Raw genomic sequence first — 25,537 nt, forward strand, 5'->3', positions numbered from 1 at the left:
TCCCTAAACTGTTTCAGGATAATGCCATACCATATACTCTTAAGTGCATTATAATCCTCGCGGTTATATAGCAACTTTGGTTTGGCTTTATCAAAACATGTCGTGTAAGGTGTCATACGATTTGGAATACTATCCCCTCGCCAGTTCTGGCGATGGGGATAGCATTCCACCCCTCTAGAGGGGTAAGACATGTTACTTTACTTAAATGCGGTTAATTTCTAAAAGGGCCTCAGATCCACAAAATGGATGCTTCTGCCACAGACACAAGTCTGACCCCCTGAAGCTGACCGAAACTCAGCCAAAGGCGCCTGGACAAAGGGTTTCCTGTCGCAGGGAGGTGTCACACCCCCCCAGACAGGAGATAGTGGATTGTAGCAGGGAGGTTTGAAAGAAACCAGACACTGCCTGGGGAGCACAAGGCTGCCCCTTGCATAATCCGGCCAAACCGGTTCTGGGGCACTCCAGCCCTCGTGCCAGCGCGGCCTGGATCAAAGGAAGGGGGTGTATCCACCCACTTCCTGGGTCCCACCCATAGGAGGGGACCTAGCAGGTAATCCAGCCCCCTAGATTGGTATAAGAATGGGAGCCGTGCCAATGCACTTCAGATTATCCTGATGAAACATAAGAAACGAAACTCTGGACCCTTCGACATCCTACTCGACGTAGAAGACTGAAGAATCTCCCTTGTGGTCAAGGAGTGACCACCCTGTGCAAACAGGCACCATCCAGCACCTCGACGTCTGCTTTGTTGCAGTTCCCGCCGGAACTCGAGCGACAGAGATCGACGAGATCAAGCTTGCCTACCTTCGAACAGCCCGATCCACAGTCCCTGCAGAGCTGAGACCCGTGGAGGCGACCGGAAGCGTGGGGCACGCCATCTTGGAAAGACCACGAGATGCTGACCGTGCAGCCCACGAGTGACCCTCGAAGCTGTACAACGGGGTTTGAGAAGCCCCAACCCTGAGCCACTCTTGCACCGAAGTTCAGCCCTCCACACTCGACGAGTGCTGCGTGAGGCCCTTCTGCTTCTTTTGGCTCAACGCGTTGGTCCGGTCACTTGCCAGCTGGCTTGTGGCCCCAGTGCCGACGAAACTTGATATTCGACTTGTGATTCTGGTTGCTCCAGATTTGCACCAGCTCCCCTGAAAAGGAGCCCCCACTCTGACCTTCCTGGTCTGAGTGAGAAGCAATCTTCCAGTTCCGCGTGGATTGCTTTTGCCAAGTGTTGTTTGCTCCAATCTTGAAGCCGACAGTGCCGACGGCGAGAGCCTGCGTGGGACAGATCGTGACCCGCTCCTGGACGTCGTAGATGCCCCAGAGCCCACGTGACAGCGGAGAGAAGCTCCTCGACAACCACCTGATTGCGCACGACATTGCCTGGTTCCGTCCTGGTTCCACCCTGGTCACTTCTGAGTGACCCAGACTCTGTCCCCTCTGCTTTCAGGTACTTTTCGACTTGAGTCCGCCCTTGGACTCCACCGGACACTTCTCCTTCACCTCGCCTGCAGCCCTTTCAGCTCCAAGCACCAAGAGCCTGCGTGACGAAACCCGACTCAACTTCGACCCGTCCCACACTGGTACACACCTCTAGGGTCTGTGTCTTAAGTTTTGTTCCTCTAGGTTCAGCGGAAGTGTCCTTAAACTTTAACTTTGTAACTTTTACGCACCATTGGTTAACATTGATGCATGCGTGCACTTTCTGCACGATATTACAGGATTGTATGTGGTAAAACAGCTCGCTTAACACGACCTCTTAAGTTAAGCCTTTAGGCTGCTTAGTCCATGCTACCCCTAGGATAGCTTGTCTAATAAGGTTGACTTACAACCAGACACCATAAGGGATTGTTTGGACTGATACAAGGTGGTTCCAGAATTGGAAACATCATATATCAGGCCAACTTCTCACACCCAAAATTCTGCGTTCCGCGGCTTTGCAACATTTTTTGCTTGTTCACGTTCTCAAATGCGTGTTCGCGAGATATTTCCCCCCCGAGCAAGCAAACAGCGATTGCGAACAGTAAAAAAGCATCGCGAACAACCAATTCCACGTGTTCCGGAATTTCTGCGTGTTCGCGGAGATTTTTAACCGTTTCGCGGAGATTTGCGTAATGCGATTACGCAAATTACGCCCACCCCTAGTTTGAAGCACTCCAGAAACTAGCTTTACTCATTAAAGTACTTATGCCATGCTCTACCTTATAAATGCTGGTAAACTGGCGTGGTGGAATGCATTTCAAGACAGAGCTCTGACCGGCGGTGACATTAACTTCTAGACTGCAGGCATTCGGGACCTGATTTACAGTATCTTCGTTGCGCCCGGCAGAGGACTTTGAAGTTAATCCTTTAGACTACTAGACATAGTGAGCTACACTTTCGGTTGAAGGAGAATGAGAAAACACTCAATCAAAGCTAAGGACTGAAAGGTCAGTCTAGTTCTCGCCTGTCAGCAGAATGCACAAGTCCTCCTTCTTTTGCATCTTCAAGCAAAGGATAGCACTTGCCAATTCTAGACTGGCAGAGTCCTAAAAACACACACTGAACCTTTATTATAAACCTGATTTACTGAGAATCCACTAACAAGTGGATTCCCACTAGACTGCCTCGCTATGCCCTAGCACCGGAAAGAAAACTATTTAGGTTAGATATGAAGATGAGTGTCTTGGAACATGGATTATCAGGTATCAGTGGAAAAGTGGATGGATGAGTCAGACCCCGAAGTGTCTTTAAAGAGCAGGATGAACAAGCTGGTGTAAAATGAATGCTATAATTTGGGCAGTTAGTTAAATTCACATTAAATCTACTTTTTTTTGTTGTGGACTGTGGCAATGAAAATAATAACAAAAAGACCAACATTCAGTAGTGAAAATGGTCAGCCCATTTTACTATGCCCTAGTGAACATTTATTATCCGGTCGAACAGCAGACTTATAAAATAAATATTTCTTTTGTTGTTAGGGTTGGTGGTCTGTGTCTCTAGTTCAGGAGGGAGAAGAAGAGTAGCCAGAAAACATCCAGATGAGTTGTGGCATTTAGTTACTTTCCTTGAACTCTGGAACCATTGGAAATAGGATGAAAGTCCAAAGGATTTAGACTGGACACTTCACACATGCCATTTATTGAAGTACCCTGAATGGATGGGTACATTTAAAATTTGAAAGAACTTCTCCACTCATCCGAGGACGTTAGTTCTACAATTTGCATACTCTTCAGCAATCCTTTAATTTCAAATGCCTTAAAGTGGATTTGCTGAAAGATGGTCACTACTGAAGAGCTCTTCAAAAGGCTCACAAACTTCCATCAGCAAAATCAAACCACTCTTCAAGCGCCCACACTGGGACTCTTTCCACACAACACTGACATAATGACAGACATGGAATCTTTAAGAGCCTTTTAGACCCATGCCTCATGCCAACAAACTAGTCATGGGCGAGTTCTTCACCTGCTAAACCGGTCAAACACACTTAAACTTCTTCTTTGCAACAACAACCTCAGACGTTCAAGCAGTTTTACGTCAATGCACAGGCTATTCCAATTCACTAATCATCAGGAGTCAAGCAATGTGAATGTCTCTTCCATCCTGCTCCAACTTCACTGCTTGCCTTTTACGTAAGTTGTATGTGTGTCTCGTGAAACACACACTTAACAAAAGTGGTTCTGATAAAAAAAAAAAAGATTTTTTTTGTTCACGTTTTCTTTATTAATGGTTTTCTCCAGTGTGATGAAACGAAGCTGAAGAAAAACATTTTAGAAGAAATGTTTGTTTCTTTGTTCACCTCCTCTTAACCCCCCCCTTAAGACCCCTTCATCTCCCCCTTTCCTTTCTAGAATACACATATGCCTTATTCTTTCGTGTTTTACTGCTTTTTTACTTCTTCGAATTCCCATGTTTCATACATACCATACACCATCCCCTTTTACATTTCTCCTTTTACTCGCTTCTATGGTTTTACCTAGTCTTCCCTTTCTTTAATACCTAGAGGTCTTGTACCATTCCGCTCTACTCCTTTTTTACATTTTACTTTTACTACTTGCACCCTTCCCTTTCCACGTTTCCCCTTCCTATAGCCTCTCCTCCTGCTATCTCCCCCCTTTTATTTCACTTCCTTTCATTTAATACAGGTCTGGTCTCCTCACAGTTCACTTTTTTTTGTTTTACTACTTCCCCTAAATAATTCATGTCTGCACCAGCCTGTACGCCTCGCCATCAACCTGTTTTCTGCTTTTACTCCCTTCTCTTCTTTTACCTTACCTTTCTTTAATAGCATACATCTTTTACCGTCCAACTTTACTCCTTTATTTTAATTTTACTTCCATTACTTCCCCTTGCCCCAACTAAACCCCCCCCACATCCTATACATCTTCCCTCTACCTTTCTCTTGATGACATAAGCCTTTTTCATAAAAGCATACTGCTTTCGTGGAAAAGGTATTTCATCATTTTGGCATTTTTATAACATGCAGTTTCGTCAGACTGATTTCATCAGGCTGGCTTTCCTTCAGTTGGAAAACCATCAAAAGGACGGCATACTTTTTACATCAAGACCAAAGTTTTTGTATTTAAATGTAATTCACAAACCACTCACCGGAAAAAAACAGGTTACTTTGTAGGCAAACTCACTGTCAGAACTACTTTCAGAGGGCCACGGGGCACACACAGGCTAGTGGGCCTTACCATGATGGTTGAGGCCTTTCACCCCTGATGATCTGGGGCCCGACTTACTATGGATCTTGAGTAACTGAGCCAAGTCCCCCCTTCTGCCCTTGACTCTCAGGGTACGTGTGGTGCGAGCAGTCCATGGCTCCCTCAGGGAGGGAGGTATGGTTACAGATTAGTGAACATAGGTTCAGAACTAAAAATACATGCAGCAGCAGCAAAAAATCATTGCCCAGCCAAAAACTCACTTTTATGCAAAAAAGAGAAGTATTTTATTTCTAAAGTTACACACACACACACACAAAGGAAGAATAAGACATTTACAAGAAAATTACACAGTCCTCCCGAGGTCGGGGCTCAAGTGTCTGTCTGGCGATTCCCTGTCACACTCACTCCTCGTTTCCAGCGCACATGTGCTCACATTAGCAGCAAGTTTTCCCGGGCCGCCTGGCCTGAAACTAGTACAGCCCTCTTGAACAGCCCGGATGCTTCCCTCCTGAACAGCCAGGAGGGAAGCATCCGGAATTCTGGAGTGTGCTCTGTCCATGGGCGCAATGAGTGGCTCCAGTCCTAGTCAGGCGAGTTGGCTGCACTCGGCGGGTGCAGGCTCTCGCCCTCGTGGTCACGCTTCTTTAGTGATCAGAGGTTTCCGCGGGCTTCACCTGTGGGGTAAGTGTTCACTCGCTGCTCCTGAAGGGGGTGTGGCTACGAGGATCCTGTTCTGGGTACCCCAAGGTGTCAGGCAATACCGCACAGTAGTTCTTCACACAGCTATCTTCACAGCAGCCCTCTCCTGGCATACAGGGGTTGCCAACTCAGTGCTGCACATGAACAACTCGATTGGTGCAACAGTTGTTTCCTTGCACCTCGCACAGTTAGTTTACTTGACAGGGCTCCTCACTAGACCCTGCTCCCTCCAAAGCTCTCCTCTACCTCACAGGGCACATTGGTCTTGGCAAGTAGGCAGGCGCTGGTGCTCAAGGATAAAGGGCAGGTGGTCTTAAATTCCTTAGGTGATGTCCCCTCACCAAGCAGGGAGGCTAGCAGGGCGACTAGCAGGCCTTGGCCCCCAGTCCCAGTCTCAGGCAGAAGCCTTGCAGAGCTTCCTCTCCTCATGCAGCCTGTCTGGCTGCTTGGCACATGACAATTTTGGGGGTCTCAACCTCCCTTTCTTATAGTCCATTTCCAGACACCTAATGTGATTTAGGGTCAGGGTCTGATATAGGTTAAAAAGTGCATGTTCTCTCCTACTGATTATTGTTATATTATGTTAATTTTGATTTCTATAGCGCACGGCTACTCCATTGGAGTGTCCCGGCGCTTTTAATTGGCGACTCATAACAGAGAGAACATAACACAGAGACGAAAAGGGGCAGCGACAGACAGCAGAAAAACAAATTAAAGGGTAAAAAGCCAAGTTTTAAGGCCACTCCTAAAGGACAACAGGTTAGAGGTACTGCGTAGGGCCAATGGCAGAGCATTCCAAAGCTGTGGTGCCCTTAGCCTGAAGGAACGTCCCCCAATGCGGGCCTTCTTTATTCGGGGAACCATCGCAAGAAACAAAGATTCAGAACGCAAAACACTGACCGGGCGATAAAAGCCCAGCCTGCGCTGAAGATATTTTGCTCCTGAACCGAAGAGCGCCTTGTGAGCCAGTGTCAACGTCTTAAAAACTATCCGTTTCCGGATAGGCAGCCAATGGAGCGACTGCAAGAGACCAGACACTCTGGCTCGCCTGTGAAGGCCGAAGATGGCGCGTGCAGCGGAATTCTGCACCACTTGTAGCCGCTGTACAAGATATTCTGGAAGACCCAGATAAAGGACGTTGGAATAATCCAATCTGGAGCCAATTAGGGCTTGCACCGTGATCCTCCTGTGCTCTTCCGAGAGCAGGGGCAGAAACTTCCGGAGCATCTTGAGGATGCCGAAACATGTGCCCGTAAGACACAGTATGCTGCCACTGCCATGCTCGTACTGCCTAAATCCTGGCGAAGACGGTTGTCTTCCACCACTTTGAGGGTAGAACTTTGGGTGCCCCTCCTGACATATGTCATCAAGAGAATGGTAGAAGGGAGGTGTACAGGATGGGGAGATCGTAGTTTGGGTAGGGGGGAAGTAACGGAAGTACAATCCATGAGACAGGCCTATGTCACGGCACACATGCACGATCAGTGTTCATCTATGACAACAAAAATCAGCATTAGGAAACCAGACATCAGTACAGTTAAGCATTCAGGGCAAAGGTTCATGTCCATTACCATGTAGAGGATTTTTCCGTCCCAACACTCACCTAATAAGAAATATCTTGCAATTTTGCAAACGCCACCAAATTATTAACATCTAGATTGTGCCAGGACTATGTGAGCTGCGCAAATTGACGAGCCCATTCACTGAACTGACCTGCTTTATCTTCATAGACCCATCCAACCAAAGAGAAAAGGTAAAACAAGCCTGTTTTAAATACAACAGTAGGAAAACCTGACACTTTCAGGTATGGCATGCCAATATCCACAGTTAATAGCAGTACAGTATCCTTTGCTTCTTCCCATAATGCATAGCTAATTGGACATGGCTTTACTGAAAACAGATGCTCAGTACTCAAATAATCCCTAGGTTACATTAGATATACAAAACATGAACATACAGAAAATAAAATGTAATTTAATAAGACTTTTTAAATACTGCTTTTATATCTTGCATATATTGTGTTTGCTCCGCAAAGTAAGTTATATTTGTATGTTAGGTAATACCATAAAATGTGATAAAGGAATGAATTGCGTCTAGTGAGGCAAGAGGTAGATAAGTGTTAGGGGAAACAGTTGGACATAAAAAGATCGCTTTCTTTTAACCTTTTTTGTGTAACAGAGTAAGTAAGCAAAGTTTATTTATGCATAGTTATTTAAAACCATAGCATTTACATTACATTTAGTAAAACATTCGGTCATAAAATAGTTCCAAATATTTACTTTAAAACAAGATAATATACATCCCCATCTCTATAATTTGTGATATCTCCCTATGTGTAGGGGTTAAAAACCTTTATATTAAAATGATAAAAATCTTTGTTATGTACAAACTACTATTCCATGAATAAAAGCAGAGCCATTGCAGCTATTTCAGTACCCAAAAATGCGTTAAGTTTCCTACAGTGCAGATGTGACATACTGAATATCTTCATGAAGTCTAACAATTTTAGCCATAATTTGTGCAAAAGCGGAGAAGAATATAAAACAGAATGTGTCAAGGGTAATTTTATAGAGCTTCCAGAGTTCTTGCTTAACAGGTAGTGCTCAGGGTGGTTAAGAGCTTTTCCCCCCACAAAATGTCATAAATCGACAATTCATCATAGGATCAGTAGATCTAAAACTTGCACTGAAAGCCTGCCTACATGAACGTATTCCCCGCTTGTTAAACAGAGCTTTTAGCAAGTATCTTTTTTCCTGCAGTAAGCCCGGGCATACACATGTGATGTGTATGATATTTTCTACCCTTTTATAACACAGCCTACAGGGCACTTTTATAGGGGTCTTCCATTTTCCTTCCATTTTTTCTCCAGGGATACTGCCAAAACGGAAATGCATAAATTCAATTTTCAGGTTTCTTGTCCATCCAGTTTTTAGGTAAGGTTGGCACTTAAGTATTTTATATGAATTAATATTAAAAAGTTAACCAGAAATGTGATCCATCTTTATCATTCAGAAGGATATTTTCTTTACTATTAAATTGACTAATTTCTTGAAAGCAGCTGGTGAAGGGGAGTTTGCACATATAGCTTAAATTCCCAATTCTTTGATTGCTGAATCTAAGTAAAGATGGGCTGGTGCTGTTTCATTCTTTTGTATCTTCCGCCATAAAGCTTGGCTTAAACGACTTTCAGATGCTGACCTTATTCTATTCCAGGTTTTTACGTAGGCCCCTTTCCTTGCTACGAATTGATTAAGAAGCCCAAACTCCGATGTTATCTGGACTGGCGGAGCTTTTAGAGGAAGATGAAACAATGATCTAAATACATTCTAAGAGGTTAAATTTAAAAATACTGCATCTTTGACCGAAGTACTTCACTGCCATATGTAATGGTTGAAAAGTCTTGCTGCGATGATTTTCAATAGTAGTGCATAGCTTAGCCCGTCGAAGGTTCTTTGTAGGGTACGGAATGACTGGGTTAAAAAAAATATAGCTTTCCTTTTCAAATCCTTCATATGCTGCTTAAAATTGGCCCGGTCATCAAAAAGAACTCCCAGAAATCTGTAGGTTGTCGTCAGCTTCAGTTTGTTGTCTCCCAAGAACCATTCATGCCTTTACTTATTCTGCCGCTCACTTCCATAACCTTTGTTTTCTTAAAGTAAGCTTTGAGCCTGTTTGACGAACTTAAACAAAGCCGGTTTATAAGTCGTTGCAGGCCAATTTTTGTCTGGCTGATCAATAAACCATCGCCTGCATATAATAAGTTTGAAATGACCATAGATCCTATATATTTTTTTTAAATTATTTTTATTTAACATAAGTGGCACAGTTATGCCGTTCGTTTACATTGCAAACATTAAATACATACAGTCATATAGAGTACAGATCGACCGTCAAGATAGTTATAACATCACTCATATGTTGCTTTGTGTGCTTACATCAGCGCATACATTAGCATCCTTTACATGAATTCAGTTCCGGCTCATGGGATACTATTGGCAATGCACATATTCTCCCCCCCCCTGTAAGTGTTCCATCCCCCCCACAATTTAATCCACTTTTTTGGACAACCTCTACGCACATACACAGTCTTTTCCGCCACCATGGCCCTGTCCATATCCTTGCACCATTCCGTGTGTGTGGGTGCGGTGGCCAAACCCCAATGTTTAGCAATGTTTCTTTTGGCCAGCATCATTCCCAGTGTTGGCCATGTCTGCGCAATGGAGTTTAGATCCGTTGCCTCGAGTATTTAAGTTCACGATTCCTGAGCTCTTGTTTTATCGCGATGAAGTTCCGTCGCTGTTTGGCCACCGCCGCCGTATAGTCCGGGAAGAAGGAGATCGTGCTTTGCTGGTAACGGATCGGGGACCGCCCTGGCCATCTGGAGGAGGATGTCTCGGTCTCGATAATTGAAGATATGTGCCAGTATGAGCCGAGGGGGCGCACCCGGACGGGGTCTGCCCCCAGGGATCCGGTGTGCCTGTTGAACCAAGAAATAGTGGGAGAGTCCTCTGGATTGCAGGTGATTCTTGACCAAGTCCTCTACAAAGAGGTCCATCGCAGGGCCCCCGCTCCCTCCAGTACTCCCACAATTCGAACGTTGTTGCGACGGGAGCGACCTTCGTAATCGTCCAGTTGTGCTGCCATGGCCCTACTCTCCATTTCTAGCTGTTTCACTTGTTTCTTCTGGGTTGCTGTGTCCTTATTCAGCTAAGTGGTTGTGGTTTCTACCTCAGTCCCACAGGAGCTGAGGTTTCTGAAGTCGGCACGGATTAGTGAGAGTTCAGTAGTAACTGTGTCTATGCAGGACTCCAACGACGTGTGCACCTTGTTGAGTGTAGTCATGATATCTTCTAGTGTCACCTCTTTTCCTTTCGTGGGACCCTTGGTGGCCGCTACATCAGCGCGGTCAGGTGGATCTTGGTCCGGTTTAGAGTAGGCATATTTTTCAAATTTGTTTTGGTGGGTCACTCGTTGGCCACGACCTCCCATGGTGTCCTGTTCTGCAACAATGAGCAGTGGCCGCTAGGTGTCTGCTGGTAGTACTCACTGCTGCCTGCCTGTGCTACCCCTTGGTGCACGTGGCCTGTCGGGTTTCCTACCAGCTGGCTGCCGTTACGGCGTGGTCGTTGGGAAGATGCAGAGATGATCTGTGCATAGGCCTTTTTAAAAACGCTGTTTTGGGCAACTTACGGTCTTTGGTCACTAAAACCTCCAAAGCAGTCAGCTCCACAGGTGTCCGGGGGAAGGATGGAGCCCCCGTTTTTCCGCGGAGAGCCGCCGTGTGGCGCGCCTTTGGGCGTGTGTCTGTTGCGCACAATAGTTCTTTCCAGCGGGCCGGTTCTTGAGTGCGAGCCCCACTGTGCAGCTCTGATTCAGGATGCTGCTAGATCACGGCGTTACGGCTGACGGATCCTATTTTTGATGCATGGGAATTTACTGCATCCAGTTCGATCGAGAGGTCAGCTAAAAACAAGTTGAATACATTTGGAGCAAGGACGCAGCCCTGTTTTAAGCCCGGATTTGTCATTATTTTCCCTGATAGTTTAAACCCATCGCCAATCCTCACCCACGTTTCACATACAATAGCTCGATTGCTTTTAAAAGAGGGGTCAGGATTGCAATCAAAAGCAGACTTATAATCCACGTAGCACAAATAAAGTGCCTGTTTCTTGTGTTTAAGTTTATACATTATTAGTAATATAGGGCTAGAGGTAGGTAATCACAAATTACCGATTCTTAAATACAGAATTTTACCGATTCGGTATTTAAGAACCGGTAATTGTGATGTAGGAAATAATTTGGTAAATTTTACAGATTCGGAAAGATTCCTTATTACCGAATCGGTAATACCGATTCGGTAATAAGGAATCACCTTCCCATTCATTCCTATGGGCCTTGAGGCCCATAGGAATGAATGGGAAGCCATTCACTATTACCGATTCGGTAAATAACGAATCGGTAATAGGGGGAGCATATTCAAGGGTGGCAGGGTGTCACATTGACACCCTGTTGCACCCCTGAATGGTGCATGTGTGCACATGTGGCGCACATACATGTCTGCCACATGGCACTTTTAAAAAAGCACAAAATTGCTTTTTTAAAGGTATTCGGTATTTACCACCAACTTGTAGTTGGCAAATTTACCGATTTTCGGCCATTACCGCCCGGTATTAGCCCACCTACATCTAGCCCATAGTCAATAAGGTGGTTTCTGTACCTGTTCCTTGAGAAAACCCTGTTTGGTTTGTGGTACAATTCTGTTATCCTTTGCCCAATCCAGCAGTAAATATTAATATTGCATATTGGGATAACTAATAAACAGAATGTTATGACGACCAGTGTCATGCTATTATTTATTAAAGAGGTGTACCACGAATGCTATATTTTGGGAAAATGATGAGTGGAAGGACCTCTATAGACTAAACATGCACAGGGCACCTGGAGGAAATGAGAGCACGATTACTGCCAAGAGATAACGCGCCTAGAAAGAAAGAACATGTGCTCCATAAATATAAGAGTTTAGTTTTCTGCAAAACCACCCTAAAATCTCCTGACAAGGAGTGTCAGCATTCGCTGAAGGGCAGGAGGAGCTCAGTGAAATTCGGAGCACAGGGCTATGGATAGGGAGAATACTGCCTCAAATCATAATCACCCTTGGACATCTTTACGCAGGCCACAATGTTAGGCAGCCCCAGAGGGCAGGGCACTAAAGGGAAGAGGAAGAACCTTCTAACCTGATAAGAAGACTAGGCCACATACAATTTGGACTCTGCTCCTCCAAACAGATGGCCAAATGAGTCACTAGAGATAGGATACGTCTAATTTCTTTTCGAACTCTCTCTCCAGTTCATACTCCATAGAGGATGAGAATGGGCAGAGATCACAGCTATAGTCCAGAGAGACTCATCAGCTTCTTGTGACCGATCCAAAATTTCGTAGTTCAACATAGGACATCTAAGACAGAAGACATCTAGTAGATAAGAGAACAGACCCCACCATGCTACATATGTCTAGTCCAGCCATCCTGCTACATATGTCTGGTCCAACAGAGAGATTTGCTATCGGAAGCTCCAATTTCTTTAGCCTAGTAAACCACAAAATCCCTGTATAAAGGCGATCATTAAGGGACCAAGAAAGAGCAAATTTCCTACAAGTATTTCAGAAACACTTCAAAATATACCTGTGGTGTTGGTGTAGGAAGCAGGACTCAGACGAAGTGGAAGGTTAAGATATTTATTCCAAGTTAGGTTACAGGTATAAGTTAAGGAGGAAGAAGAAACCCCACCAGGAGCAGTATGTTACTTGCTCAGCCCAGTTATCAACTGACTCCTAGAGTCCAGTTCCTAGCATTCCATGACATCATATCAATGATAACATTCCACAGGATAACTAGACTGGCATAGGAGAGATGCCAGACATGACACATCTTCCCCTTTATAATGGAATCGAAAATGGAAAGCATAACTGCAACAAAATGAACATGGATTGGCGATGAAGAAAGAATATAGTAAGAAACTCAAGGAAGGGTATAAAGGACGATGAAGAAAGAATAAGGTAAGAAACTGAAAGGAAGGGTATAGATGGAAGAATACATAAGTGGAAGAATACACTACACATCTTCCTCTTTATAATGGAATAGAAATTGTGAAGAATAACCACAACAACATAAACATTGATTGGAAAAAGAATATGGTGAAACTATAAAGACGGAACATCAATAATAAGAAGAGAAGACAATAAAAGTATGTAGAATATAATGGAAAGAATAGAAAAGGTTATAAGTATACAGAATATAATGGAAAGAATAGAAAAGGTCAAAAGTATTTAGAATATAATGGAAAGAATAGAAAAGCAAAGAAGTGAAAGGAGACACATCTTCTCTTTCAAGGACAAAAGAGAAGTACTCAAAACGTTCAAGGTTATAGTAAAACACACCAATTGGCCAGACTGGTATGAAGACATGAACCGGCGAACAGAAGACAATGGAGAAAAACACAAAAAGGATTATAAAAAAAGTATCTAAAACAGGAGAAAACGCAAGAATCTCCCGGAAAGTAAACATAAAGAAAAGTGAAAATTACACCGAACAGAAATACGAACAGTTAGAAGGAGAGAAACAAAAAATAATTGCCAGTACAATTCTAGACAGACATTTCTAGAAAGAAACCCTTGCGCAAGGTAAAATAGAAACTGGCAGAACATTAAAAAAAAATATTCAGAACTGTTGAAGAAAATTTATACAGGACTTTAGAAAAGAATAAAAGGAGAAGCTCCATGTACATACTGATGTCAGTAACATAAAGTATGAAACATGAAAAAAAATTGCTACTCATGAACACCCACTCACATAAAAGAGAAATGGAAATTACATGACATAGTATAAGCGGTACTCAATTACCAACTGTAACATCATGAAGAATAAGCCGTAGCTTTTCTTTTTTTTTTTTTTAAACATAACTTAAACTGTAAAAGTTACTCAAGAACATCCACTCACCTAAAAGATATGGAAATCATTACCTGAAGATTAAGCAGTATATTTTAAACATTTCCTAAACTGCAAAAATTACTCAAGAACATCCACTCACATAAAAGAGATATGGAAATTACATCAAGTATTTGAACAGTTTAAACTGCCAACAGAAACAAGTAAAATAGCATTAGAAATTAACGCCGGTCTACTTGGTGTTTTGGTTAAGAATTATCAATATCATAAATAACTCAAAAACACATAGAAAATTTTAGCCGATAAATGGCATTGTGACAGGAAATAGTGTATAACTAATTAAGTTAAAATTAATAGAACTTGAGCAAGGAATGACAAGCAGAGTTATAATCAAGTCTCATGAAAACAATAAATTAAAATAAATAAAGTAGTCACCGTAGTCATGAAATAAGACAGCAGCACTGTAATCAACTCCTTGGAATTATATGTAGTAAGTAAACAGTACCTTCTCATGAAGATCATTAAGAAAGATAGATCTCTGTGCCTATCACTCTGATGAAAATGCAGGAAAGTATTTTGAAAAAAAACATTTATTTCATGGTGTGCATATCGCCGTTAAAAATGTTGAAATGCGACAGGCAAATTTGTGTAAGAGCGTGCCTATCGCTGTTGTAATTATTTAAAAACGGAAACAAATTCATTTCAAAGCGTGTCCATCGCCGTCAAAAACGCTGAAATGCGACAGGCAAATTTATGTAAGAGTGTGCATATCGCTGAAAATGCAGGGGACTGCATAAGAAGATGAGATGTTGGAGACTGAACGTGAGAAGAATTGATGATGAAAAGCGTCGACAAAATGGTGGCACGTCGTAGACGCTGTGTCGGGTGGTTCACTGCACGCCAAGGCAGTAAAATATTGATTCAGAGATACCTTGTCACTCAGCAACGTCACAACCGAAGGATTGGAGGAGCGTGAGGCTGAAGAAGGTAAGGGCACGCGCCTCTGTATGCGCTCGTGAAACATTTAAAATATGGTGGAGTCATTTCAGATCAACTGTCAACGGAGGCACATAGGAAACACGGCATAACTTTTCAATAAATTAAATGACAAAGTACTTACAGCTGACGTTCAGAACACAGTGAAACTTTGATCTGAAGCAATAAAGGTATGTGTGTGACAATGACCTCGTCCCCCAGTAGCACAACACAGATGAAGCAGGTCCGCCGAAGAGAATTGGAAAAGAAAAGTTAACGGCCAAACTATGACTGAAAGTTGTTAAAGGGATCACACGAATATGACACTTTTTCTCACACATAGTGAATAGATCCAACGAAACTCCTTTGTGGATAATGTATAGTGGATGGCATTTGAAATTAGGCAACTCCGGGTTGAAATCTAACTCAAAAACGTTGTGCCAGCAACTTTAGTGGAATCAGTTCAGTAGGAATAATTAAAGAAAAAGGTTTCGCATCATGACGGTAACAGCATAAGAAGCAGGTAGACTCAGTGTGGCAGTTGGTAAGAGGTACATCTCACTGCCGCTCTAACATCTTTCTGCCGTTTTTAGTAATTGAGGCTTCAGATTTCACACGGCTTCAGTTCAAACACGAGCAGAATTATAGTAAAAGGTGGTAGAGTGGTATTCACAACACTCGCAGGAAGGTTATAGTATGAAGATTGAACCAGAAATAAAGTGTAAACTGAAGCAGGACTTAAGCGGAGATTGGCACTTTAAGCATGTGGGCGACTGTTAGAGTGGTCACTGGTGGGGTTCGCAGGGTGCCAATATGCTTAAGAATAAGTAGTTTGAAGAAAAAGAAGTTCAATACCTTGAAGTTGCTTTAATCTTAGAAGTCCTTGGTGTAGTAAGTTGAAGTTCACCAGAATCGTCGCCAAATTGTGGTGTTGGTGTAGGAAGCAGGACTCAGACGAAGTGGAAGGTTAAGATATTTATTCCAAGTTAGGTTACAGGTATAAGTTAAGGAGGAAGAAGAAACCCCACCAGGAGCAGTATGTTACTTGCTCAGCCCAGTTATCAACTGACTCCTAGAGTCCAGTTCCTAGCATTCCATGACATATCAATGATAACATTCCACAGGATAACTAGACTGGCATAGGAGAGATGCCAGACATGACAATACCTGATTTCATTATCCGGGCTCTCCTGCTCACATAATGCTTACAAACACCTACTGTCATGTACAGAGTTCTGTATAGATAAACATTACTTAGAGCAGATGATCATGAGTGTTTGAAAATACCCAAAACCCTCCCCTTTACTTCTCGTTTTTAGGAACGGATAACATGAAGGCTTCCAACAATAAGGTGGGTCTTGGATAGGCATAAAGAACAAGTTACTTACCTTCGGTAATGATATATCTGTAAGAAACAGTAGTTAGTATTAGATTCCTTACCTTAGAATATCCCCAGGCGTCAGTCTGGATCCGGAAACTTTTGCGTAGCAGTACCCCTGCGTGTCGGTAGGCGTCGTCTGGAGGCGTCCCCTGCGGCTCCGCGTCGTCGGCGTCGTGATGACGTCGCTGGAGTATATAGACGCCGCCTCCGCGCGCTGACGTCAGTTCTTTGCACACAGCTTTTCCGCGCCAGAACACGCAGAGCCATGTGAGAACTAACACTGGTGCCATTTGAAACTAGGGCCCTGAAAGGGATGACCTTAACCCTAGGTATCAGTTCGCAGAACGGGGAGGACGGGTGGGGCGGTAAGGAATCTAATACTAACTACTGTTTCTTACAGATATATCGTTACCGAAGGTAAGTAACTTGTTCATCTGAAAGAAACAGGTTAGTATTAGATTCCTTACCTTAGAATAGATACCCCAGCAATACCAACCCCGGTGGTGGGTCTGCGAACCAATACAAACCTACACCAGAAAGTCCTGGAGGACCGAACGGCCAAAGAAGCCATCCCTCCGGACTTGACTGTCCAGGCAGTAGTGCCTCGCAAAGGTGTGCAGCGAGGCCCACGTAGCCGCCTGGCAAATGTCCTGCAAAGGGACTCCCCGGCCCAGGGCAGTAGTAGCCGCCGTAGCCCGAGTGGAATGGGCCCTCAGCCCAACAGGAGGCTCCTTCCGAGCCAAAGAGTAGCATGCTTTGATGCACAGGACGACCCACCGAGAGATGGTTCGTTTCTGTACCGCCCTTCCCTTCTTCTCACCCACGTAGCCAACAAACAGTTGGTCATCCACCCGGAACTGGCGTGTGCGATCCATGTAAAATGAAAGCGCACGTTTTGGGTCCAGACGATGGAGCCGCTCTTCATCCTTTGAAGGATGCGGAGGCGGGAAGAAGGAGGGTAAGGTGATGGACTGCCCGATGTGAAAAGCTGAAACTACTTTGGGCAGGAAAGAAGGCCTAGTCCTAAGAACCACCTTGTCAGGATGGACGGACAAGAAAGGAGGTTTAACAGAAAGAGCCTGGAGCTCACTCACTCTCCTGGCAGAGGTGATGGCAACCAGGAAGGCCGTCTTTAAAGTAAGAAGACGGAGAGGACAGGAATGAAGCGGCTCAAAGGGAGCGCACATCAAGAATGTCAGAACCAGGTTCAAGTCCCACTGAGGCATCACGAACGGAACAGGAGGATACATGTGCGTGATGCCTTTCAAGAATCTCAGTACAATAGGGGACTTGAATAAAGATGGCTGATCAGGTAGCCTTAAGAAGGCGGAAAGGGCAGAAAGGTAGCCCTTGATAGTGCCCAGAGCAGAGCCCTGCTGGGCAAGAGAAAGAAGGAAGAGGAGAACCTCGGAAAGAGGGGCAGAAAGGGGATCCACAGCCTTTGCTGTGCACCATGCCACAAATCTTTTCCACCGGCAGGCGTATACCGACTTTTTGGAGGGACGCCGGGCTGCCAGAATCACATCACAGACTTCAGGAGGCAAGTCGAATGGCCTCAACTGTCGCCACTCAATCTCCACGCATGGAGGTGGAGACTGGACAGGTTCGGGTGGAGGACCGTCCCCTGCTGCTGCGACAGAAGGTCCTCCCGAAGGGGCAGGCGGATCGAGGGACCGACTGACATGCTGAGTAGCTCGGGATACCAGTATCTTCGAGCCCAGTCCGGAGCCACAAGGATAACTTGGGCCCGGTCGCGCCTGATCTTCTTCAGCACTCTGGGCAGAAGTGGTATAGGCGGAAAGGCGTACAACAGACCGCAGCTCCACTCGCGCCGAAAGGCGTCGCCGAGCGAGTGCCGTCTTGGAAACTCCAACGCGCAGAACTGATGACATTGCGCGTTCTCTTCTGTGGCGAATAGATCTAACCAAGGTTCTCCCCATTGCTGAAAGAGGCCGTTCGCCACGTACGAGTTCAGACGCCATTCGTGATCCACCGAGCACCGACGGCTGAGTTCGTCCGCCCTGGCGTTCAGAGAACCTGCCAGGTGTTGAACCGTCAGAGTCACGCCCTGACGTTCCAGCCACTGCCAGAGGCGCAGAGCCTCCTGGCAAAGGGTCCACGACCCCACACCGCCCTGTTTGTTGCAGTACCACATGGCGGTGGTGTTGTCCGTGAACACCTGCACCACACTCCCGGTGACAAAGGGGAGGAATGCCTTCAGTGCTAGGCGAATCGCCCGCAGCTCCAACATGTTGATATGGAGCCGGGACTCCGCCGGAGACCAGATGCCTCTGATCTCCGCCTCTCCCAAGTGGCCACCCCAGCCCTGGAGGGACGCGTCCGTCACAACCACGTGCTCCGGTTGGGGAAGGGAGAGGGATCTGCCTCTGACCCAATCGCGGTCCGTAAGCCACCACTGCAAGTGTCTCGCAGTGCCCTCCGAGATCAGGACATGGTCGGACAGGTTGCCCTGATGCTGGGCCCACTGAAACTTCAGGTCCCACTGCAGAGCCCGCATCCGCCACCTGGCGTGATGCACCAGAAGGATGCAGGAGGCCATCAGCCCCAGAAGCCGCAGCGTCAACCTGACCGAAATCCGGGACAACGGCTGAAAGATGGGAATCAGAGCCTGAATATCCCGGACCCGCCGTTCCGGAGGATAAACCCGAAACTGCGCCGAGTCGAGAACCGCTCCGATGAAAAGGAGCTTTTGAGAGGGACACAGGTGTGATTTCGGCACATTGATGGAAAAACCCCAGCTCGTGCAGGAGGTCTGCCGTCATCTGAAGGTGGTGGACGACTGTGTGGGGCGAGCCCGCCTTCAACAACCAGTCGTCGAGGTAGGGGAAGACCGAAACCCCTAACCGGCGCAGATGAGCTGCGACCACCGCCATCACTTTCGTGAACACCCGTGGGGCGCTGGTAAGGCCGAATGGGAGCACGATAAACTGAAAGTGCTCGCGGCCTACCGTGAACCGCAGGTAACGCCGGTGGGCCGGCAGGACGGGGATGTGAAAATACGCATCCTGCAAGTCCAACGCTACCATCCAGTCTTGTGGGTCTAGAGCAGCCAAGACCTGAGCCAAAGTCAACATCTTGAACTTCTCCTTCCGGAGGAAGCCGTTGACGTTCCGTAGGTCCAAGATAGGACGAAGGCCCCCTTTGTCCTTCTTGGGCACCAGGAAGTAGTGGGAGTAGCAACCACACCCTACTTCTGGCCCAGGAACGCGCTCGATGGCCCCCTTGGCCAAGAGGGCCGTAACTTCCTCCTGCAGAAGTGTCAAGTGGTCCCCCGACACACGGTGGTTCTGCGGTGGCATGGCTGGAGGAGTGGACTCGAAGGGGAGGGAGTAGCCCCTTCGGACGAGCTGCAGCACCCACCTGTCCGATGTAATCGTGCGCCAGTGGGAGTGGTGATGGCGAACCCTGCCACCCACTGGCGTCACATGGGCCCGAAAGCTCGGACTAGGAAGATTTGGAGGCTGCAGCGGGGGGAGGTGTGGACTGACCTCGCCGCTGCCCTCTACCGCCACCACGGCGGAATCCACGGCCGCCACCGCGCTGGGGAGCGTTCTGCGGCGCGTGGCTGGCAGCACGCGTGGGACCGCCCCTTCCTTGGCCACGAAAGGGGCGAAACGAACCCTGCTGCTGGCGCTGGGTCGAAAGACCCAAGGACTTGGCCGTGACCCTGGAGTCCTTGAAGCGCTCAAGCGCGTTGTCCGCCTTGTCACCGAACAGGCGACTGCCATCGAAAGGCATGTCCATGAGGGCAGTCTGGACATCCGGCGAGAAGTTGGCGGATCTCAGCCAAGCATGGCGACGAATCGCCACCGTCGTGGACATAGCCCGTCCCAGCGAGTCGGTCGTGTCAAGACCACACCTAATCGAATACCTCGCCGCGTCCCGGCCTTCAACCAAGGCCTGGTTGAGCTTGTCCCGCACCTCCTGCGGGCACTGCGGCAGACACTCCGCGACCGAGTCCCACAGAGAGTGGGTGTAGCGGCCCAAGAGGCATGTGGTATTACAAGACCGCAGTCCAGCACTCAAAAACGAAAAGACCTTCTTGCCAAATTGGTCATATCGCTTCGATTCCCGATCGGGCGGAGCCGACGGGAATGCGGACTGGGAAGTGGAGGCCTGGATCACCAGACTCTCCGGGGAGGGATGGGTGGAAAGGAAGGCAGGGTCGTCCGAACACGGACGGTGACGCCTGGCAACGTTCCGGTCAACCGGTGCACCGGAAGCGGGCCTGGACCAGGTGCCCAAAAGGACATCCGTCAGGGCCTCATTAAATGGTAGCAGAGGCTCCTGTGGGCACGACTGCGGTTTAAATACTTCGGTGAGGATGTTAGGTTTCACCTTAGCGACGGGGAGCTCAAGGCGCAAAGCCTTGGCAGCCCTCATCAGGACCACCGAATAGGCAGCCCCCGCCTCCGACGCCACAGGGGAAGGCGAGACAAACCCAGGGTTGGGCGACTCGTCCAGACCACTGGCCTCACCTAAGTCACCTACCCAGTCCACGTCATACTGGCAGGCTCGTGACAAAGGGTCCTCAGACCCCTCCCAACCCTCTCCATATTCGTCCTCATCGCCATAGGACGAGTCGACGATATAAACCGGCTCCTCGGAGCCAATGGGCCCCAACGGCGCCGGACTCAGCGTCTGACGACGCCGGTCCGACTCCGCGTCAGGAGTCAGAGAGGGATCGGGGGTGGCGCCGCGCGGCGCCGGCGCCGGGGACCCGACGCCGGCCGGAACCGACGGCGGAGTCACGGCGCCGCGCGGAGGCGGCATCACGGGTTGCCCCAATGGAATCGGCGCCGGGGAGGCCGGAGGACCAGCCGGCGACGACCCTGAAGGGCCCAGCGGTGCCGGGGCCGGAGCCGCCGGCGGCGTCGGGGCAGGTGCACCCGAACCGCTCGGGCTCCCAGACGGGACCGACGGGCCCGCAGGCGCCGTAGGCCCCGCCGGAGGAGACATCGCCCTCATAGCCATGAGGAACTCCTCAATCTCCTCGCGTGACGCGCCTTCCCCAGGGACCGACGGGTATGGGGCAGACGGCGTCGGCGACCCACGCGGGGGTGGGGCCACCCGAACCCCCGGCCGCATCACGCGGGCGTCGGGGGGAGTCGGGGGTACGATGATGACGCCCCGACCTCTTGTGTCGCTTACCTGATGAACCGGAGGAATGGTGGCGACTCCCGGAGCGCTCATGGCGGCTCCGCGATCGCTCCCTCGACCGCTCCCTCGACCTCCGACCGGACCGGGACCGCTCTCGACGCGGGGCCGACACTCGGAGTTCGAGCAGCTTGCGGGACCGCTCCCGTCTAGCTTTACCTGTCAAGGCCCGGCAGTCGACGCAAGACTCGACGTCGTGGTCCGCGCCCAGACACCGGAGGCAGAGTCGATGGTGGTCGGTGACCGACATCATTCGGTCGCACCCGTCGCAACTCTTAAACCCGGGCATCCTACCGGCACCTTGAAGAAAGAGTCAAAGTTAACAAAACTAGGTCAAAAGACCGGAGTACTGCTCTTCGGATCTGCGCTAACTGGCGCGGAAAAAAGAAGAACTGACGTCAGCGCGCGGAGGCGGCGTCTATATACTCCAGCGACGTCATCACGGCGCACGACGCGGAGCCGCAGGGGACGCCTGCAGACGACGCCTACCGACGCGCAGGGGTACTGCTACGCAAAAGTTTCCGGATCCAGACTGACGCCTGGGGCTATTCTAAGGTAAGGAATCTAATACTAACCTGTTTCTTTCAGATATGTATGTATGTATGTATGTATGTATGTATGTATGTATGGAGTACTTATATAGCGCAGCTGCCACCCAACGGGTATCGTGGCGCTGAGATTACCACTAACAGACACTGTGCGTAACTGAAGGACTAATCAAGGGGCTAAGATTTTGTTTCTCGGAAAAAGTCTGGTTTTCAAAATTCAAAAATGGGGGTTGGTGATACAGTGCTTCATAAGCCACAGTGCAGAATACATTAAAACAAAAAAGCATTCCATAATGTCTAATCAGCCATTCCCTCACTCTTGGAATCAGAAGAATGTACTTGTTTATGGAATGGTTGCATTTCAGAAATTTCTGGTTGAAGGCCTTGATGTTCTTTCTCAAACAGGTAACATTGTACTAAAAGTTACTTTTTAAAAATGTATAAGTGATACTGCACTAAAAATGTCATGAGGTGTACATTTCACAATGGAAAGTGACAAACACAAAGCATTGTTTTAAGTTTAAATATGGTTTGGAACTTTACGATTATAATTGGCAACAAAGCTTTGTTTTAAAGAGAGAATCCAGTGGGTCCATCTGCTTCTGAAACTGTGCGTTGTGGGTCTTTTAATCACTTCAGCCAACCTAGGAATCTTCAAGTGAGACAGCTTGGTAGGTATGTCTTTACTTTGAATAATACTTTAATAAATGTTGACATAGTTACAAAACATAATAATGAAACATGCTTCATTCTCATCAAGAAAGAATCATGAAGTCCAAATACAGTTGTTCGACTCAGTTCATGGGGGTTAAACAACAACGTTATTAAAAGTAAGAGCCCTTCAAAAACAAAATATTTGATCCAAAAACCAAGTATATTTCCAAAAATCGGGCCTGGTGCTGGATGCAGGAGCAAGCATCAACAGAAGCACAATGCCCAAAACATTCTACATGCGGGAAGGTAATCAAACGTTCGTAATGTAAACCCCCTCCACTCAGTGCCTGGACAATCCTACCCCCATTACCTCCTTCGCAAGAGCCCTTCAGATCCAGCTTGCATGTCCTTAAAGGAGACTCAGTCTGCTACAAGGGCCATTGCCCAGAGTTGCAGAGTGGGATTCCATGATTGGAATAGGCACCGAGGCGAGAATTATCAGGTCCGTGGAATTTTTTGAGCCCAAGACCCGCCGAGGCGGGGAATTGAACACTGGTCCCGGGCTAGACCTCTGCATCAGGGTCTGCCGCTCTAACCATTGAGCCACACTTCTCCACTTTAATAATTGTAACACGCTCCGAAGCCCGCAAGGGTCATGTTCGCGCTAAAAAAACACTCTTCAAATAAATAAATAAATAGCGCTGTAATCTAATGGGGCTTATGATCATAGAGCGGCACAGGTTAATGGAGCAGCCGTTTTGTTTGTTTATACGCTTGAAATTCAGTAACGTTTATTTTGTCCTTTTTTGATTTATATTTACCCAATCTGGGGCTCGGGAACTTAATGTATGCGATTCTATGATGTACAGATTGTCAATGTTACAGCAACACATGGGTGAAATTAGAAGAATTTAATTAAGTATGTATACATGTTAATAGTACCGGATATCGTTTATGAAATGTTTTAACATAATGTGTAATTACTGCAAAAGGAAAAGTGTAAAGTATTTTGTTCACGTTTATCATGCAGTATAGATAGTGGTACACAATGGCGCCTTTTTACATTGATAAAGGCTGTTGTAGAGCCAAAATGGGTCTGTTCTACATCCGGAGTTGCCTGATCCAATAAACAGGAATCTTCTCCGATCTCAGATTCCAGGCTCTCTCTTATTGGGGAGGTTTTCTTCGCCATTTTAATGGTGCTAGCTGTAGCACCCTTCCATGGAATACCAGTGGTTAGGGGAAGTACGTATGTATGTGTAAATATATATGTATATGTGAGTTAAATGAACGTCACTACAAAATAATCCCCTGGAGTGTGGCATATAACTTTGTGGTGAGAAATATATCATTTCGATTTTCCCATCTCATAACTTTTGATCCCTTGGACAGATTTGCCCAAAGTTTGCCAAACCAATAGATTCATCCCCTAAAGTCCACGACTTCAATTTTTGCTAGTGTCTGCAGACGAAACTGCTGCACGAACTTAGGATTTACACCAAACTTGGCATGAAAGTAGAGCTTGATGTAAATTTGTTACGTTACTGTTTGAGATATTAATAATTTGAAAAACTTGCAGAGTGGGTTTTAAAGGGTTAACATGTATGTATATCGCTGGCATTTAAAGTTGGGAGTGAATCAAATTTTAAATCGTTTAAGAGACACACTCTGAGATTTTGTTTTCCAGCCATCTTGAAATTCTCTCAAGAGTTTCACATCTGGGGAAACAATTCTGCCCAACATGGAAGTTCACTCTCAGGGGTTCCTCACGACAGTACTTAAAGGTAGCCTGTGACATAGAAATCTCAAGTCCCACACTAGGAAAAAATACATACTCAGTGAGTAACTTTCAAGTCACTGAACATTCAAGAGTGATGGGTGCAGCTTTTTTCAGTTTCAGAATCGTTTGCCATTTTGAGGGCGACTCTCAAATCACTGTTGACTCAAGAGTTTCATGATTCTCAAATTACTTGTCACTCAAGAGTTTCATGCTGTTCAAAAAAGAAGACTAAGGCAAGGGCAATCCCAAGCAAAGACCAACCCTTTACGCCCAACCCATACTGAGCATACCTGGAAGTTATGCGCTGTGGGGGCTTATTACAGCAAGCAAGGGATGACGGTACATGGGCTGCCCACAAGTAAGGCCCTCCACACAACAACCACAGCATACGGCTGTAGGCTGTGCACAGCAGTGGTTAACTGAAGGGACGGGGAGGACAAAGGCCCTGGCTGTGCCACACCCAAAATGCACGCACACAAATGATGTGCCCAGCGGAGATAGGCTGACAGCTGAAGTATGGGCGCAAAGCCAAACGCTGAAGCACACAACCATGGGCTGGCTGTGTGCAGCTGGGGAAGGCTAACAGCTGTAAACAGTGCACAAATAGTGGCTGCAGGCCAGGCTGTGCGCCCAACCACGACTGCACTAAGCACAAGGCTGTCCATAGGGAGGTTTAAGTTATGGGAGGAGCAAGGCACGGGGTATGGCTGCAGCACAGGCTCTGTGCCAAACCCTTATCGTGCATGGCTGCAGACCTGTGCAGCAGGGTTGGCTGTCAGCTGGGGGTAAGGTGCAACCAGGCGACCAACAGAGGCTGGAAATTAAGCATTTCATAAAACCAATGAAATTAACTGAAAAACTACAGTTAAAAACTTAGTTACGATTCTGGCTCAAACGTGAGCCATCATCATTCTTACAGTAGCAGATAAGCTACAAGCATTGGCATTGAATGATCAGCGTTAGTAAAAGAAACACAAAGGCTCAGGGCCGGACAGGCCGTAGAGGGCACCTGGCAATCCCCCGGTGCGCCGCACGGGTGGGGGGGCGGGGGGGGGGGGGGGGTTGTTTTTGTTACACGGCCGTTTTTGCAGCAAAATCGGCCCTGTAACAAAATTGGCCGAACATCGGCACTGGCAAAGAGCTTGGCGGCACCCACAACCCCCCCGGGGGAGGGGAGGGGGGCGGCCGAGCACTTTGCCAGGGCCGGTTTTGGTTCCCAGTCCGGCCCTGCAAAAGCCT

At 47.1% G+C, this 25,537-nt stretch overlaps 1 protein-coding gene across 4 annotated transcripts in view; it reads right to left on the reverse strand.

Annotated features, from left to right (window-relative positions):
• The window catches only part of NADK (NAD kinase), a 412,984-nt gene that overhangs the window by 254,828 nt on the left and 132,619 nt on the right, over window positions 1-25,537 (reverse strand). The gene's annotated exons all lie outside the window — the stretch shown is intronic.

This window comes from Lissotriton helveticus, chromosome 5_1 (genome assembly GCF_964261635.1).
Source record: "Lissotriton helveticus chromosome 5_1, aLisHel1.1, whole genome shotgun sequence".
In the NCBI taxonomy this organism is placed as follows: domain Eukaryota; kingdom Metazoa; phylum Chordata; class Amphibia; order Caudata; family Salamandridae; genus Lissotriton; species Lissotriton helveticus.